This window comes from Camelus bactrianus, chromosome 29, assembly GCF_048773025.1.
Source record: "Camelus bactrianus isolate YW-2024 breed Bactrian camel chromosome 29, ASM4877302v1, whole genome shotgun sequence".
NCBI lineage: Eukaryota > Metazoa > Chordata > Mammalia > Artiodactyla > Camelidae > Camelus > Camelus bactrianus.
Window position 1 is genome coordinate 17,585,209 of NC_133567.1, and position 16,240 is coordinate 17,601,448.

The 16,240-nt window shown below is 33.6% G+C and overlaps 1 long non-coding RNA gene across 1 annotated transcript in view; it reads left to right on the forward strand.

The window, feature by feature from the left end:
- The first annotated feature begins 474 nt into the window (after positions 1-474).
- LOC123615978 (uncharacterized) overlaps positions 475-16,240 on the forward strand; it is a 36,929-nt gene continuing 21,163 nt past the window's right edge. Inside the window, exons 1-2 of the long non-coding RNA XR_006723836.2 lie at positions 475-731; positions 7,690-7,783. This is a non-coding gene — a long non-coding RNA (uncharacterized LOC123615978). The remainder of the gene's footprint in view (positions 732-7,689; positions 7,784-16,240) is intronic.

The window sequence follows — 16,240 nt, forward strand, 5'->3', positions numbered from 1 at the left end:
TAATGAAAGAGTGCCATCTATTGGATGACCTTGAAAAAGTGTTTAAATTTCATAAATAATATACATGAAAATACATCAGTGGAGAGCCAACATTTTGGCATAATTTATAATATACCAGTCTTTGTCTATGTGAATATATTTACATATGCCAGAGACCTAGACTAAAGAAAGAACAAGAATACTACATATTAACGTTTTTCTTTTATAATACATTATGTAGCAGCAAAATTCTCACAAATAAACTCAGGGAACTGTTCCGATTAAGACATCTAACTTTTGGATTCAAACGTTTTATAAACTTGAGATTACTGACACGCACCTTGTATTTCTTCATTCATACCTTTGTTTTCTTGTGCTTTCGATAGAGGAATCTGAAAATTTGAATGCAGGAGCTTGTATTTGGACAAGAAGGATCTGTTTAAATCTTTCTCAAAGTTGCATTGCATAACATTTAAACCAAAAACAAAAGAAAAACACACACACACACACACACACATTAGCATGGTTTTTTAAAAGGCAATGTTCTTGTTTTATCTTTCAGCCCAAGAACTTGCCAGTCAAGATGAAAAACTTCTTCTAATGGAATCCAGCTTGAAAGCTACTCAAGAGCAGCTAAACTGAGCAAATAACAGAAACAGTTCGCCAAGAACAGAACAGTAGAAAACCCAGGCAGAGCTGAAGACAGTGACAGAAGGGATTATTGCTTCTGAAGAAGAAAAAAATGATTACAAGTGAGTCCTTTTTTTTTTTTTTTAGTATTTCAGAAAGTTTTACTTTACAAACCAAAATCAAGTCAGTCCTTTTGACTTTAGTTGCTAAATGTTTCATTCTCTCTGTCTTGCAAAAGGGGATGTGTAAATATGCTACCTTGTTCAATCAATCGTTGCTTCCAAAATAGATAAACGTTAACTTTGCAGCATTTCTGAACTGAGATAGAATGTGTTGAAAACGGTGACTGTCCTAGTCCAGAATCTAAATAATGATGTGGTGGGCAACCTTCTTGTTAACTATGAAGAAATGTTCAAGGTAGGGTTCAAGGGAAAGAATACACTGTGTTTCTGTAGCACCTATCTGCCAATGGCATTCTCTTCTTTCTCCTTTTGGAGTCCAAAGGTTACATATGGCTCTTGTTGCCTTTCTTTTTTGTTAAAGTAGTAGCTCTAAGCAAGACACTATTAAATTGAGAGACATTTAGAGTAGAAATTTTTGTTCAAGCCATTGAGGCATGTAAGGAACTATGAAGAAAAGTCATACAGACCTGGGTTGTTTTGAAACATTCCTGCAAGTGTTTCTTAGTGAAACATCTAGTATTTGATTTCTGTTTTTATTATCTAAATCTTTATATAATTACTATATCCATGCAGTGTTTTGTCATTTACTTTTCAAATACACATTAAATAGTTTCTTTTTGTGTGTGTGTTCTGATAATTAAGTATTCTATCTTCTCTGTCTTTTGCTTGATTTTCTTAGTCTGTTTTAAAAAATAATGATGAGAGTATCATAGCCCAAGTGAATCTTTCTCTTTCTCTCTCTGTCTCTTTCTCTATTTGTTATGAATTACACTTTACTCACTGAACTTTGCTTACATTGAGTAATCGCAGTAAGATAAAGCACACACCTCTAAACTCTTTTTTTTCCCTTGTCACTCATAACTTTGAACACAGTCCTGAGGCCAAAATGAAAATGTGTATTTCTATTAACAAATATTTGATTTGATCTTTGGAAGTACAAATCTAAACTTCCACTACTGTGACTCTTGATATGTCTATCAAGAGGATTTCAAAATATTGCAAATGGTAAACAGAATTCTTTTTGGATTTATAGTTTATAGCTAGTAATATACAAATGTAAAAGTAAAAGTTTTGAAGTTTATTCACGAGTAATGTATTTCAGTTTTAATCCAATGGTTTAATATTACAAGGTATTAAAAATAATTATAAAACAGAGGATGAAATTTTATGTGTTTCCTAAATAAAATTGAACAGTCAGATAAACCGTGTTTGCCATTAATGTACCTTTAGTCAGATGCCAGAACTCAGACAACAAAAAAGCCACATTTAACAAATATTAAAGAGCAGAAATCGGTACCAAGGATTAAAGCATATTGGGCAAAGTTTCTTTGGGAATGGCTATAGTAATGTACTATTGTTATAAATATTATGGTCTTTTAAAAAGCAAAATTATATTAGGGGAATCAAATGCTTAAGAGATATTTAAATAGGAATATATAAAATTATAGTGAGCATTAATCTAAAACTAATGATAGTATTTATGTTAACTTATTTTTGTTAAAATAATGCTAACATTTTTTTCCTACAGTTAAACATTACTATAAAGGCACATTTTTTTCAGTATACCTACAAAAAATATCATTTCTGCTCTGAAAACTGGCATGCAAAAATCTGCTTTCAATCTTGAATTTTATGAGTAAATAAACCAGACAGTGATTCACTGAGTTAAATTACAATAAAAAAAAAATCAAGGTCCTATACATTTGATCTATCTTTATCTATTTTATTTTCCAATACAGCTTGATCATGTATTAAGTAGGATATTCTCTCTCAATGTGAAAATGCTGGCAAGGGCTACAAATGCCATCTAAGAGAGTAGTTAAAACTGTAACAAAATTTTTTTGAAGTCTAACTGTTTGCAACTGTTTTTAGCAATTAGCTATCTTAAAAGTCACAAAACAGAAATATTACTAAGACATAAGAAGATGTTGTTAAATTTTAAAGAGACTGATAAGTGATCATAATCAAAACAATGATGGTTTCTTAAGAGAAGTTTGTCTTTCTTTTAAAATGTAGCCTCAATGTACACTCACAGGATATGCCTACATGCTAGGTATATGTGTCTATATGTTTTCTGTGATATGTGAAAAAATATGCTATTGTTTAAATGTCAAATAAAAATCAAACTCTTTTTGGCCTAGCAAACAAAAAATTCTGTTTATTGTTATTTTTTCCCACTTGATCGACAGGTGGCATGAATTGATCAAGTTTACCAATTGATTTGGTCTTGGGGGGGTGCCAGACACCATAGTGTTCACCAATCAGTAGAAAGAAAGGCCAATTTAGGAGCCTTAAGTCATGAAAGCATTTTAGTTATTTCCCTTAACCAGTCATCCTTTTATTTGGAAATGTCTTTGGATTTTGACTAAGAGATGCGGGAATGAAATGTACAGATCATAATGCTAAGGCCAAAGACTTGAGTAGTTGCTAGAGTTTGTAATCTCAGTCAAATTTTCCTGCAGAGAGCAGAGGATCTCACTAGAACAAAACACTCTGGGGCTTTTTATTTTTTTTTCAGAAAAAGAGAAACTCATTTCTGAAATTATGACTTTGTTTTACAAAAATAGAAAAAATGGAAAACCTCAAACATGATTTTTAAAATGTGTTGGAATAAGTCATAAAAGCAGTAACTAGAATGTGTGCTTTAAGGGATCTGCTACAATGTGAAACATTTGTCAGAGTCCTACAATTACCTTTCTAATAGCGGTAATATATCCAAGTGATTTTTTGATAAATAACTATTTTTCTCATTCATTTACTTTGGAAGAGTCATTCAGAATTAGCCAGGTTCCTATATCACCAAAATCTATTACTAGGTTAAGTCATTTCTGAACTAAATATGGAACAATTAAAAAAAAGAAGCATGCAAAGAATTTGGCAATTGAAAAGATGTTTTTAACATTAAAACTTGACCTGTAAGTTATTGGTTCCATAAAGCTGAATTTTTAAAGAACACATAGGATTTAGATTTTATTTTTCCCCTCCTCTTTTTGACCTAAATGTGGAGAACACACACCATATACTCAGTATAAGCCTGTTACACTTGAAAGATTTGTTCTGAATGTCCAGTGGGAACCTGGAAATCGTAATAATTTGTAGTATCGATTGAGTGCAGCTATGCAGCTGGGGCCTCCGGTGAATAGACAGGAATAGACATTTTATTGATTAACTTTTACAGTCATATTTTCAAGACTCTGCTGCAACATAATTTTCACTTCCCAGCTTTGTGTTGCTGCATCATGAAACTTGGATTCTTCTCTCTTAATATTTACCCACTTGAGGAAAAAAGTATGGACATGTCTTGCCAAGGTTGTGATCTACAAAGATGCAAAACTTTCTGGAAAATGATTTCCCTCAAGTGTTATTCTACCAGAAACAGTAGAAAGGAACTCACAGGTTATAAGAGTGTTTGGAAACATCATTATGGCAAAATATTTGGTAATTAAACTTCTTCATCTTTTTCTCATTCTTTTCATGTTTAGGAATCTTAATATTCCTACCTAATTTCATGCATGTGACTATTAAAGTGAACTATCTTGTGATGGTTTTGTTTTTATTCATTCATACATCACATCTTATTTAATTGGAGCAGCAGAAGAAAACTTATTGTAATAATCAGCTATAATGTACTCTGAAATGAAAGCTGTTAAATGCTAAGTTATTTTGGCCAATAATTTCAAAGTATGAAAATGTGAATATATACCTGTTAGACGTATGTGATATTTCTCTAGTCCTGTGAAAGATTTTAAAATTATTTAAGCAAAAACATGTTTTATTTGCACAGGTGAAGATATTGCACATTTTCTGTGTTTAATCATATGTTTGATTACCTTAGGTGCTTTACTGCTTGCATTTTTGGCTACTGGAGCAAATCACAGATTTTATACTCCTGTTTACTTATGTGGAAAATACTTCATTGTAATTTTATGTAAGTGTTGATGACAGAGGTATTTAGACATCAGATTGGATTTGAAATAGGATTAAAACAGATGACATCAATTCCTTTTTCTGACTCATATATGTATTTCTTTTATTTATGACTTTGAAAAATCTAATGTTAGGATAAATTGATCCAAAGATAAAATTCAGGAGCTTCATGGGACTACATGCAGAAATATGATTAAATTAGACCAAATATTTAGCGCAAGTTTTAATAGTTATGTAAGATAATTCATAATGTTTATGCTTTATATAGTTAATTTTAGGAGTTTATTTTTATTCAAAATCATTAATAAATAATACGGGAATTTAGCTTTAAAATTCATAGATTTTATTTAAGAAGTATTCAAAGCATTTTAAGCTTCTAATTTAATTCTCTTTCAATCCAAAATAAAAAATTGAGTAAAACATCCCATTTTAGTAGTGAGAGTGTGAAACTGATAAATTTTTCTTATTATATTGAATATTAATCTTTTTGATATTCAACAAGTTTACAGCTCATTTTCAATTGATTTTCAAAGATATAAATATTGAGAATTTGCTTTGATTCTTCTTCCATGGAATGTTATTTTGTTAAAAGTCTTATAAACACTTATATATGCAAAATATTTGTATAGGTAATGCTTGTTGAAATTCCACAGGTATCACAATTAATATAGCCCATTAATGAATTTCAAGATTTTTCAGTTGCTCGCATATATGTAACTATTTTTTTCCTTCTAATGGAATAGCTCTTTTATTTATAATGCAAAGATATTTGAATAAAATATCTAGGAATCAATGCTCTCCTGCTTCACATTAAAAGAATGAATAAAACAATGTATAAAGAATACAAGTTATTTTTATAATGTATGGGTCTTAGAAGACTCTTACCTATGTAATCAAGGATGTGTTTTAAAATTATTTACCAAAATGAGGAATGCAATTACGACAGATCTAGTAATAAACATAAAATACAAAAAGTCTGAATTGAGATTGATTTCAACATAATCCTGTAGAGGAATCCCCACTTATTGATCAATTTTAAAGCCCATGCATAGCACTTAGAAAGATAAAGTAAGCAAGGTCAGATAATCAAAGCATTTAAATAGTAAAAACAGCAACTGCCACTGTAGACTGCTCAAATAAATCCATAATACAAATTGCTTTAGCAAAAAAGTGGATGAGCAGCTGATCTTCCTATTGAACTCTGATACTGTTCAGTGACCACACTGGGAAGAGGATTGGGAGAAATGCCTTTGAGATCAATACTGAGTGAGCGGTAGCAGGGATTCATTCTGAACATGAAAGCATTACAGGTGTGAGAGCATAGACATCTTCAGGAGATGTCATCAAGTGGAGATTGTTTAATACAGGTAAAAAATACCATCTATGCCTGATATGGCCTGACCCCAGTCACAGAAATGCTCTCTTAACTGTTTCAAGAAATTGTTTGAATGGAGTTTAAAATAGCTCATGATTTGAAAGGAAGTTGGCTTTATAAAAAAAATAGTCCAACTATTTACCACAGTAAATTCAGATTGCTCTATTAATATATTCTACATTAAATCATGTCATTAATACCTATTTGGGATAGCAAATAATTATGTGATCATAATCTCCAGTCCTGGATGGAGGTATAACAATTAATCATAGAATAAGGGAAAGGGAGTAAATATTTTTGGAATTTTGTGGAAATGGAGTAATCTTGATGCGAGTCCTTTTTTGAAACTTGTTGCAGTTTGGGAGTCTTCTTTTTAAAAAGTATTTGAATTCTAGAGGCTAATTATATTCTTGGCTCTAGCAAACAACGGGAGTGTTCAGTATACGGATACATAGAGAGCAGCAAAATTAGGTTTAACAAATTTAACTACTTTTCTTATAAAATTTGAGTTTAACGTCTACTTAATGAGACATCTTCATGGCTATAATGGAGTTTTGTGGGAAACTGTGTATGGGCATGTAGTTTTATTGCATTTTGAAATAAAGTGGTTCTTCAGTCAAAATGGACAATAATGCAGTTGAATGACTCCTTATCTTTCCTCAGGTTCCCATAGGTGTCATCCTTATGTCATTATCTGTTTTCATAGCTTTTAAATTCATCCGCATGCTCGTTCCCCTGGTGGAATTCTAATAATGGTCTTCTAATTATCTGAATATAGTGTTTAGAGCTTTACTATATTCTTGATTGAGAGATTTTATTTCCCTTACAAAAGTATTTTAACTTTGAATCTCTCAATTCAATAATACAAAACATTGAATTATTTTAGTCTATTTTCTTCTGGAATAGAGGAGAAAGAATTAAAGTGATGACTGGTTACCTGTGTGACAGAATTTCCATATCAAAATGAAATATAAAAATCAGGCAAGGGCTTAGAAGTTGCATAACTTAGGCTTAGGTTTTTTTCTCCCATTCCTTTCTTACCATAATGAATAGTTATTTACAGCTATTGTAGTCTCCATGTTTATTGTATGAATTGCTGATAGCAGCGATTTTCATGGTAAAATTGTGGAATGGTATTCATAGTTGTCAGAAAAAGGTCATTCTATTTGCATTCATTAGGAACCTGGATGACCGCAGTGTGTGTTTCCTTCGGGATGCTGCAGCCATTGATTTATACACAGCTGTAGGAAAAATTAATTAGGATTATATTTCACTTATTACTGCAGGCTGTGTAATAAGAAAGAAAAACATTTTGTTGTTGTTGTTGTTAGAAAGCTCAACAGAAAAACCTAATCGGAATCACTGTTTCTTAAATCACAACTACTTTATCATATAATTTTTCTAGTATAATCTGGTTAAAGGCTGAGTGCCTTTATGGAAATTTAATTAGCACTTGGAAAAATGAGTGTTTTAGTACATATCCTATAATGATAATGATCATTCAAATTAAGCCAAAGAGACATTTTCCCCTTGTTAATTGAAACTTTCCTTTCTCTAAGCTAAGTCAATATGGGTTTGTCTCCTGTGAGTCTGCAGGTATTTGGAAGTTTTTGCCAAAAGAGTTAACAGCAAAAACCAAACAAAGACCAAGATCAAGTGAATTCTCAAAGTGAAGAAACAGACTCTTAAGGTAAAGAAATGAGTTTTAAAAGTATAACAGCGAGAGAGAAAGTCTCTTAATGTCTACATTTTCAGCCAAAGAAACTGTTTATACTTAGGTTTTTCTCTGAGTTTAATACTTCAAATAAATCAGACTGTATTACACTGACAATATTCTCAGGGTGCTAACATTAGATTTCAGATTTTTTTAAAAATACATTCAGCTTCTTTCCATGAACATCATGCATACTCTAAGTGGAAAAATACTGAATTCACTCCTCCACATTGTTTATATGTGACACATGTTTGAGATTAATCAAATTGTAGTCACTTCTAATTAACAGCAGAGACTAATTTTGAAATGGGACAGAACCAGATGACAAAAGATAGTTTGTGTGTGTTCAAGACATAGCTTATGAATGGAAACACATGCTTATGGTGACATTTCTAACTTGAAAATTTTATTAACTCAGCTATTGTCTTTTAGATGTGTCACGTTTTAAGAGAAATCAACTGCCTGGCCTGTGGGGGAACACAGGCAGAGCATCAGCATTTAGGGAAAAACAAAATCAAAGAAAGGTCTTTTGATGACCCTATAAAATCAAAAACCAAAGCACAGTATTAAATCCATTCATGTGACCGAAAGTTCTAGATTTTATGAAAGAAGCAGAGATCAGCAGCAGAACTGAATACAAACACAGGCCTTTTCCCCACATTTTAGAGACTAAATATTGTCTAAGAAAGCTAATGACTAGGATTGAAAATACATTACTTCCTGCTCTAAAACTTTTAACATAGTTTTTCTAAGCTCTGCCCATAAGGGTCTATTCCGTAATGTACCTTGTAGAATATAAATTGAGTAAACATTTTATTGTTTGCTGCTTCACTTCAAATGCTCAGGGCCCCTTCAAGAGAAAGGAATTTTTATCTTGAGTAACATGGAACTTTGCCTTTCCAGAGTGATAAGCAATATTTTCCGCCAAGGCACATTTTGAATTCTGTTGCAAAATTATGTGAGGTAATGATACTGAGATTCATTGCAAGTCTTTGGCTTCTGTAGTGAATCTAGCCTTTCCAGTTTGTTTTCAGGATAATGCTGTGTGAGATCAATAATGAGGTAACTGACTACGAATTTTATACAGTCGTGGAGATCTAGGGCTAAAGTTTTGAACTACCTTCTTAACTAAAACAAAATGCCCAGAACTGTATTTCTGAGGAAAAGTTATTGATCAAGCTATATATTGATCCATAATTTATTGAAAAGCTAATGTTTTAAAGGCACTGTTTCTTTAGGTTGTGAGGGACACAAAAAGTAGCTAAGACAGGGTTCTTTACCATGAAGTGCTCATAAGCTAGGAAGGGAAAAATTCATGAAAATAGACATTTGTTCTTTAAATTGAAAGGAAAATTATCATAGGACAGAAATAATTGCCTGAGAAGGGGTAATTAAAGAGGCAATCATTGGGAACTATCTTTTCAAAATGGGTAAATATTTGACAGGGTGTTTTATGTGGGCAAAAAGCCAAGAAGCAAAAAGCCAATGAGAAAGGATATTTGGGGTCTTAGAAAATGATGAATAATTTATTTTGTAGTGACTATTTCAATGCCTAGAAGGTCAGGTTGAAACCACATTGTGGGTGATCTCTCCACTAGTTTTGGGAATTTATAATTTGCTTAGAAGGAGTGAGGAAATTAGAAGGGTTGTGAAGTTCAAGTGTATGTGATCGCACTGGTGTTAGAGAAGCAATGGGCTGAATCTCTCACCTTCACTCTTAACATTTCACCTAGCTAATTTTTACTCATCCTTGAATATTGATGTCTTAGGCCACCTCCTCCTGATGACTGCCTCTTCCTTCCTTCCAGACTGAATTAAGTTCCTTACCCCTTGCCTCTGTGGTACCCAATGCATACTCTGCTAGAGTGAGCCTCTCACTGATCTAATAGTAAAGGCCCATTTACCCCACTGGATAGCTCTGTGTTCATCACTGTCTCCCTGGACCGTTATAGGCACTGCCATCTTTTAATTAATTTTGGTTAAATTAGTAGTGAGTAAAGGGAATAGACTTAGCTATGTGCCTGGTCCAATGTATCATCCATCACCTAGCATATATTGCTGGCCTGACCCCTAGCATATATTGAAATTATTAAAGGAAAACTTGATTTTTATCAAAGGTACGTCTCTAACCCCCAACTTATGTATGGTATGGCTTCAGACAACTTATTCAAGGCTGAAAGAAGTGAGTTTGGAAAGTGGAAGTTTTATTGAAGTAGATAGGGGCTGAGGGAGATGCTTAATTGCAAAATATTAATAAATTATATTTTTCTATATATATATATATATATACATATATATAAATTATATAGTAAGTGAGTGGTGTCCACATTATTGTTTTAAATATTTGGTAGTACTATGGTCTGACTATATGTGTCTTCCCAAATTTATATTTTGAAATACTAAACCAAAAAGTGATGGTATTAATAAGTGGGGCTTTGGGGTGATTGTCATGGGGGTAGAGCCTTTGTGAATGAATTAGTATCCTTATAAAAGAGGCCAAGAAAGCTCCCTTGTTCCTCCCACCCTGTGAGGAATGCAGTGAAAAGATGGCCATGTGGAAAGCAAGAAGCAGGCTCTCAGCAGACATGAAATCTGCCAGTGAGTTCATCTTTGATTCCCAAGCCTCTAGAATTTTGAGAAATACATTTCTGTTCTTTATAAATCACTGAGTTTATAGCATTTTGTTACAGCAGCCCAAACACACTAAGACAAGCAAGGAAAAAGAAAGGAGTGAGGAAGGACTCCATCCTCACGCAATATAGACTTGAATTGGAGGATAGACAGAAAATAAGGAGAAAACAGACAAGGAGGGGACAAAAATGGAAGTGAGTAACTGATAGGGCAAGGAATCAAAAGCTACAGCTGATGTTTACAAAGTGTAAAGACAGACACTGACAGGGGTCTCCTTTACAGCTGAGAAAAGATACAGGTGGGTGGTAGGTAAAGATGTGGGGAACTCTTGGGGGCATGTCAGGAAAATAGTTTTTGAAATAAAATTATCCAATAGGATGAGTATAGGATGAGTTTACAGAACTGTGAGCTGTACTGTCAAAACTTGTAAAACCTCTGAGCATTGAGTGGGAAAATGAGAAGACGGCATAATGATGTGTGCATATGGAAAATTAGACTGTGAGTGAGATATTGAGATTTTAAGGGGGTTAAAGTGAATTTGAAAATTCCAAGTTAATTTATTCAACCACTGTTTTCTTAGGTCTTGCTTCGTACCTAAGGCTGTTTCTAGATATAAAGAGTGAACAAAAACAATGAAATCTCTGCCCTCAAAAAGGTTATATTCTAGTGGGGAGTCATATAGCAAAAAAGGAAAAAAAAAGTGTTAGATAAAATTATGTAGTAAAGATTGTATCTTCTATGGATTTTATACTTTTCTTCATCATATTAAAAGAGACTTGGTTATTAGGGATGTGGAAGTATTTGAATGGCATCAGTTCCTCCAATTCTGGGAACAGTTTTTTTTCCCCCCCAGGATCCATCCTTTTGGGTTTTATGATTTACCTGCTTTCTGAAGATTGGAAAAGGGAACATTTTAAGGCTGATTTGTGATAAAACCCCTGAAAACTTGATAGCAATGACTGCCAAAGTGTAACATTATGTGTCAAAGTCACATTTTCAGTTTTATTTGGAGACATCTTGCACTTTTTGCTTCTTTTAATTTTGATACAATCTAAAATCTGTCCCAGTTTTTTCCTCTTTTGGCTCTCCTCTTCACTGTTGATTGCACAGCTTTACTTACAGAGCTAAATCCAAAGTATTGGAGCCTCTGGGCTATCACATAGAAGTTTCAAGGACCCCCCCATTCCCCATGCTTCTTCTGCCCCTGGTAAAGTTAATTTAATTTTCATGGTAAAATTATTCTATTCTTTATCATTGTTGCCACTGAATCTTTCTACTTTCCTGGAGGCCTGAAGCATCTTCCTTATACTCTGTTGGTAAAACACTTAACCAGAGATAGAGTCAAACTAGTGGTGACCACACTGTATCTGGATTAGTCTTGATTTGAATTAAAGCAACAGATAAGCCAAGGCTGGTATATCATTGCTAGCCAGACATCTCAAGAGAACCCAGAAGACTCCACTCAGAAAACAATTCACTTACTAATTTAAAACAAAATTGTAAAAGAATAAAACAATGACATATACAGAACTTAGAAAGGCTTTGGACTTTCCTATCATAGTCAATAGCCAATATTTCTATGACACAGTGTCTAATCTACCTAACTCTTTGAAGTCTTGTGTTTAGTTGCTAATATACTTACGGATGACTGGAAGAAATGTGGTTTCGTTTGTCGGGAATTAGATTATGAATTTTATATTTTTGACCATTAAATAAAATAAATCAATTTAAGAATACAAATACACAATGAAGAAAAATTTAGTTGATAGGCAAAGAAGATGTAGAGTATCTATTTAAATACTAGTGTCAGAGAATTCATTTTGGCATCTGTGGATTACACCAATAAGCAGATGATATTGCTACAATTACCACTTAAAATGTGATGAGAAACAGTGAAAATACTATAAAAATAAACTTTAAACACCAATAGGAAATTCTAGCATGTCTATTATAATATTCTTGAAATATAATATTCTAGACAAAAACCTTAACAACAGATTAACCAGTCTTGGCCAGTGAACCAGATATGATGCAATTTTAGATGTTTTGAAACATAATGATGGAGAAGTTCTGCTTGCTTGAGATATTTCCAAACAATAATTTTTTTTTATTACATGGACATACATACCACATACAACCACAATAATGTAAAAAATTAGTAAAAAATAAAAAAATTAGTCATGGAACTAAGGCCATTGTAGAAACTGAGGAATATGCATTTTACCTTGACAATGGAAATAGTGCTCTATATATACTTACCTGACATTTAATAACTAAGATTCTATACTTTGAGAAAAATTCTGAATATTCACTCTCCTTAGATTTCTTTAATTTTCTTAAGGGGCAAAATGGCATTCACAAATATGTTTTCAAAATAGAACATATATATTAATGAATTTGCTTGCTAAGTCCAAAAAGGATCTGGGAAAATCTGAAACTAAAACACTCTCCCCGCCCCCCCCCCCCAAATTAAGGACAACACAAGGAAAAGAACAAGGCAACAGCATAATAGTTACAGGAGGTATCTAGCTATGAAAATCACTGCATATGTGCACCTGACATCAACAAATTAACTCTTAGCCTAGAATCCAGTGTGTCTGATGCTGGAATTTTCCATGAAAGAAGACACTCAGGGCACACCTGTAATATTGAGATGGATGGAAGACTGTAAGAAAAGAAGGGGGACTCATCTCATTCCACCCTGCTGTCAAAAGCTTTTGAAGTTGCAATGGGGACACAACCTATTTTGGAAAAAAGGGTGATAACTTCACTGGCAAAAGGAGAATAGAGACAAATTGTAAAAAGCCAGAATGGTGGTGTCAAGTCATCAACCTTCATTATTTTAGAGAAAACAAGGAGGCAGGGCCCTATTTTCTTGAAGTCTGTGCTATGTTTATGACTTGACAAGGCTGGGTTTGTTTGCTTGTCTAAAAGCCTTTTCAGGAAAATTTGCTCTTATTCTCAAGTCATGCCCTTGAATAAATATACATCGCTTTGCCTAGATTTCTTTTCCTCCTAACAAATTAGTCAGGATTTTCTGGTCTAATGTCTTATTGTAAACAGTATTTTTTTTTTTTTTTTTTTGAGAAACAAGGAGGAATTTGTGAAATCCCCCTATAGGAATGAATGAATGGATTAGTCACTATTTGGGACAAGTCCCTTGCACTTTGACCTTCCTGTGAGCATGTAAGTTAGCTTCTTTGGCGAAGAAGAGACCTTTTGGGAGAGCATGACTTCCTAAGGAACAGTTTTTATTTTTTTCCCTAATGCATCCAGAAGTCTTAACTCTACTTTTAAATTCAACTGTGTACTTCCAGACAAGCCACAGTACCACAACAACTCTGCCCATAGTTAAAGAGAACTTATACTAACATTTAAAAAATAAACAGGCACCAAAGGAAGAAAAGGAAAGAACAAGGTTGAACAAATGAAATAAAAATGCCAACTTGAACTTGCCCTGCATTTTTAGCCTCAGATATACATATGAATTTTAATTTATAGTATCTCAGCAGAAAATGTATTAATTTTATAAATTATATAATATGTAATTTATAAAATTATATTAATTAATTATCAAAGACTTAGGTTGGCAGGATATTCCATCCATTTTTTTTTTTAATTATGAAGAAACAAAAATAGAGAAAGTCTGTGAACTACCCCCAGTCTAGTGGTGGATCTGAGACTGGAAGACTGATGTTCTCACAAACCTCAATAATCTTCTAATTAGGAGTCCCATTAAATGAAATCTGAGTTTTATAAAAATGTCTTTACCAAAAGACTATATTTCTGCCTCATACGTCTTAGTATGAGTCCAAGAATTGAGGTTCTGTAGATAAGCAGCAAGAAGGTAAAGTGCAAAGCAATTCTTACCCTTAGGTGAGTATTTCAAACATGTTAGTCTGTGCTTGAGGTCAAAGTAAAATTTTGCTCATGCAAGAAATAAATTCCACTTAGGTAAATAGCAGTGTATTATTTTTTCTTATAATTAAGTGGCCTTGAGGAATCAAAATCGCTGAGTAGTACGATAAAGCACTTATTAATGGAGATGCCTTTACCCAGAGAAGTATTTGGGGTTTTTTCTGAAATGAAAACCTCAATTGTGTCACATAGTCAATCTCTCCCTCCTACCCCCATCTTTAGATATTAGACCATGTAAATTACACAGTAACACTCAAAGCTGAATTTGGCTGCACTCAGGAGAAATGTTTTACACTAGAGAATTGCATGCCTGGACTCAAATGTTCTTAGTTAGATTTGACTGCTGCAGATAAAGGAAGAGAGCATGCAACGGCTCGTACAGGAAGTAGATAAAAGTTGAACAAATACACTCTTTTCAGTAATAATACAGGAGCTGTTTTTCAAGGATCTTTTATTAGATGTGATCGTAAACAACATGTATGGTTAACTCCATATAAAATTCAGTTTTGTTTATAAAAATATTTTAAATTAATATATTGAATGACTTGTTTTTCTTTAAAAACAATAGAGTAAAAACTCCAGTAGTAGAGTAGAATCTTATCATGGACAATGGACTCAGATACACCTGTGTTTGAATCCTGATAAGCTATCACCACTTTGAACCAATTACTTTATTTCTAAGACTCAGTATTGAAGTGGGAGGAAAGGGGGCAGGGCCCAACCACTGAAGGAATGACACAGCAATTGAGGACAGGACAAACTGGATAGAACCAAGATGGTGGAAGATTAGACTTCCAGTAGACCTTGAGCCTCATGGCACATCCATAGGTGCCATGACAGTTCCTAGGCTGACCATAAAAGGTCAAAAAGTGGGTGGGGGGCATTTTCTGGAAGTCCTTGCCCCTTCTCCAAAGTAGTCAGAATAATCCTCCTACTCATTAGCATATGAAATTACTGAGCGCATAAAACCTAACAACTCCACACCTTGCGGTCACTCCCTCTTTTGCCATCTGAGACGGCTCACACTCTGCCTATGGAGTGCGTATCTGCTTTTAGTTTAAACTGAATACCTCTCCACCTCTCAGCTTCTCTCCCTCTCACCTTTCTGAGATGGCCCACATTCTGCCTATGGAGTGTGTATCTCCTGAGCTGTTTTCCCTTCTGAGTGAGACAGACCGCACTCAGTCCAGGTAGTGTATATCTCTCTAAATAAACTTGCTTTCAGTTTACCATGCCTTGCTCTTGAATTCTTTCCTGCAAGAGGCAAGAGACTACTCTCCCACAACAGTATTTTCATCTGTAATTTGGAAATAATAAAATCTCCTAACAGGGCTGCTATGAGAAAGTAGACAATTTTGTAGAAGTTATGCACAATGCCTGATATAGTCATGGTTCTCAATTATGTGTAGACATTATCAAGCTAGAAATAAAGGTTCTTTTTGTCAGATAAAAGATGCTACTTGTTTTCAAAAAACAAAAATTCCACCGTTAACCTCTGCTTTGGGTTGTGATGGATACAAGATTAACAAGATTAACGTATTTAGAGGACATTGCCCTTATTTATGTGTTGATAAATGGACATAAAGTAGCCTCTGGCAACCCCCAAATAAAGATTTTTTTCGATGCATTTCAACCGCATGTGGGTTACTGGCTGATATCAGCTCTCAAGAAAACAAAAGCTTTTTCTCCAAAGCCCAGCAGCTTCATATTTGCAATATTATTAATCTCTTTAGAGAAAAGAAAAATCTGGTTCTCTTAGAATTGTCTAGAAGTATTCCCTTTAAACTTGCAGTCTCTTCAAATTTAGTATTTTGCAAACTATGTTAGGTATAGTCTTAACATATAACCCTTGCAAGAAGAAAGAGATTGATTAATTTGCTGCTG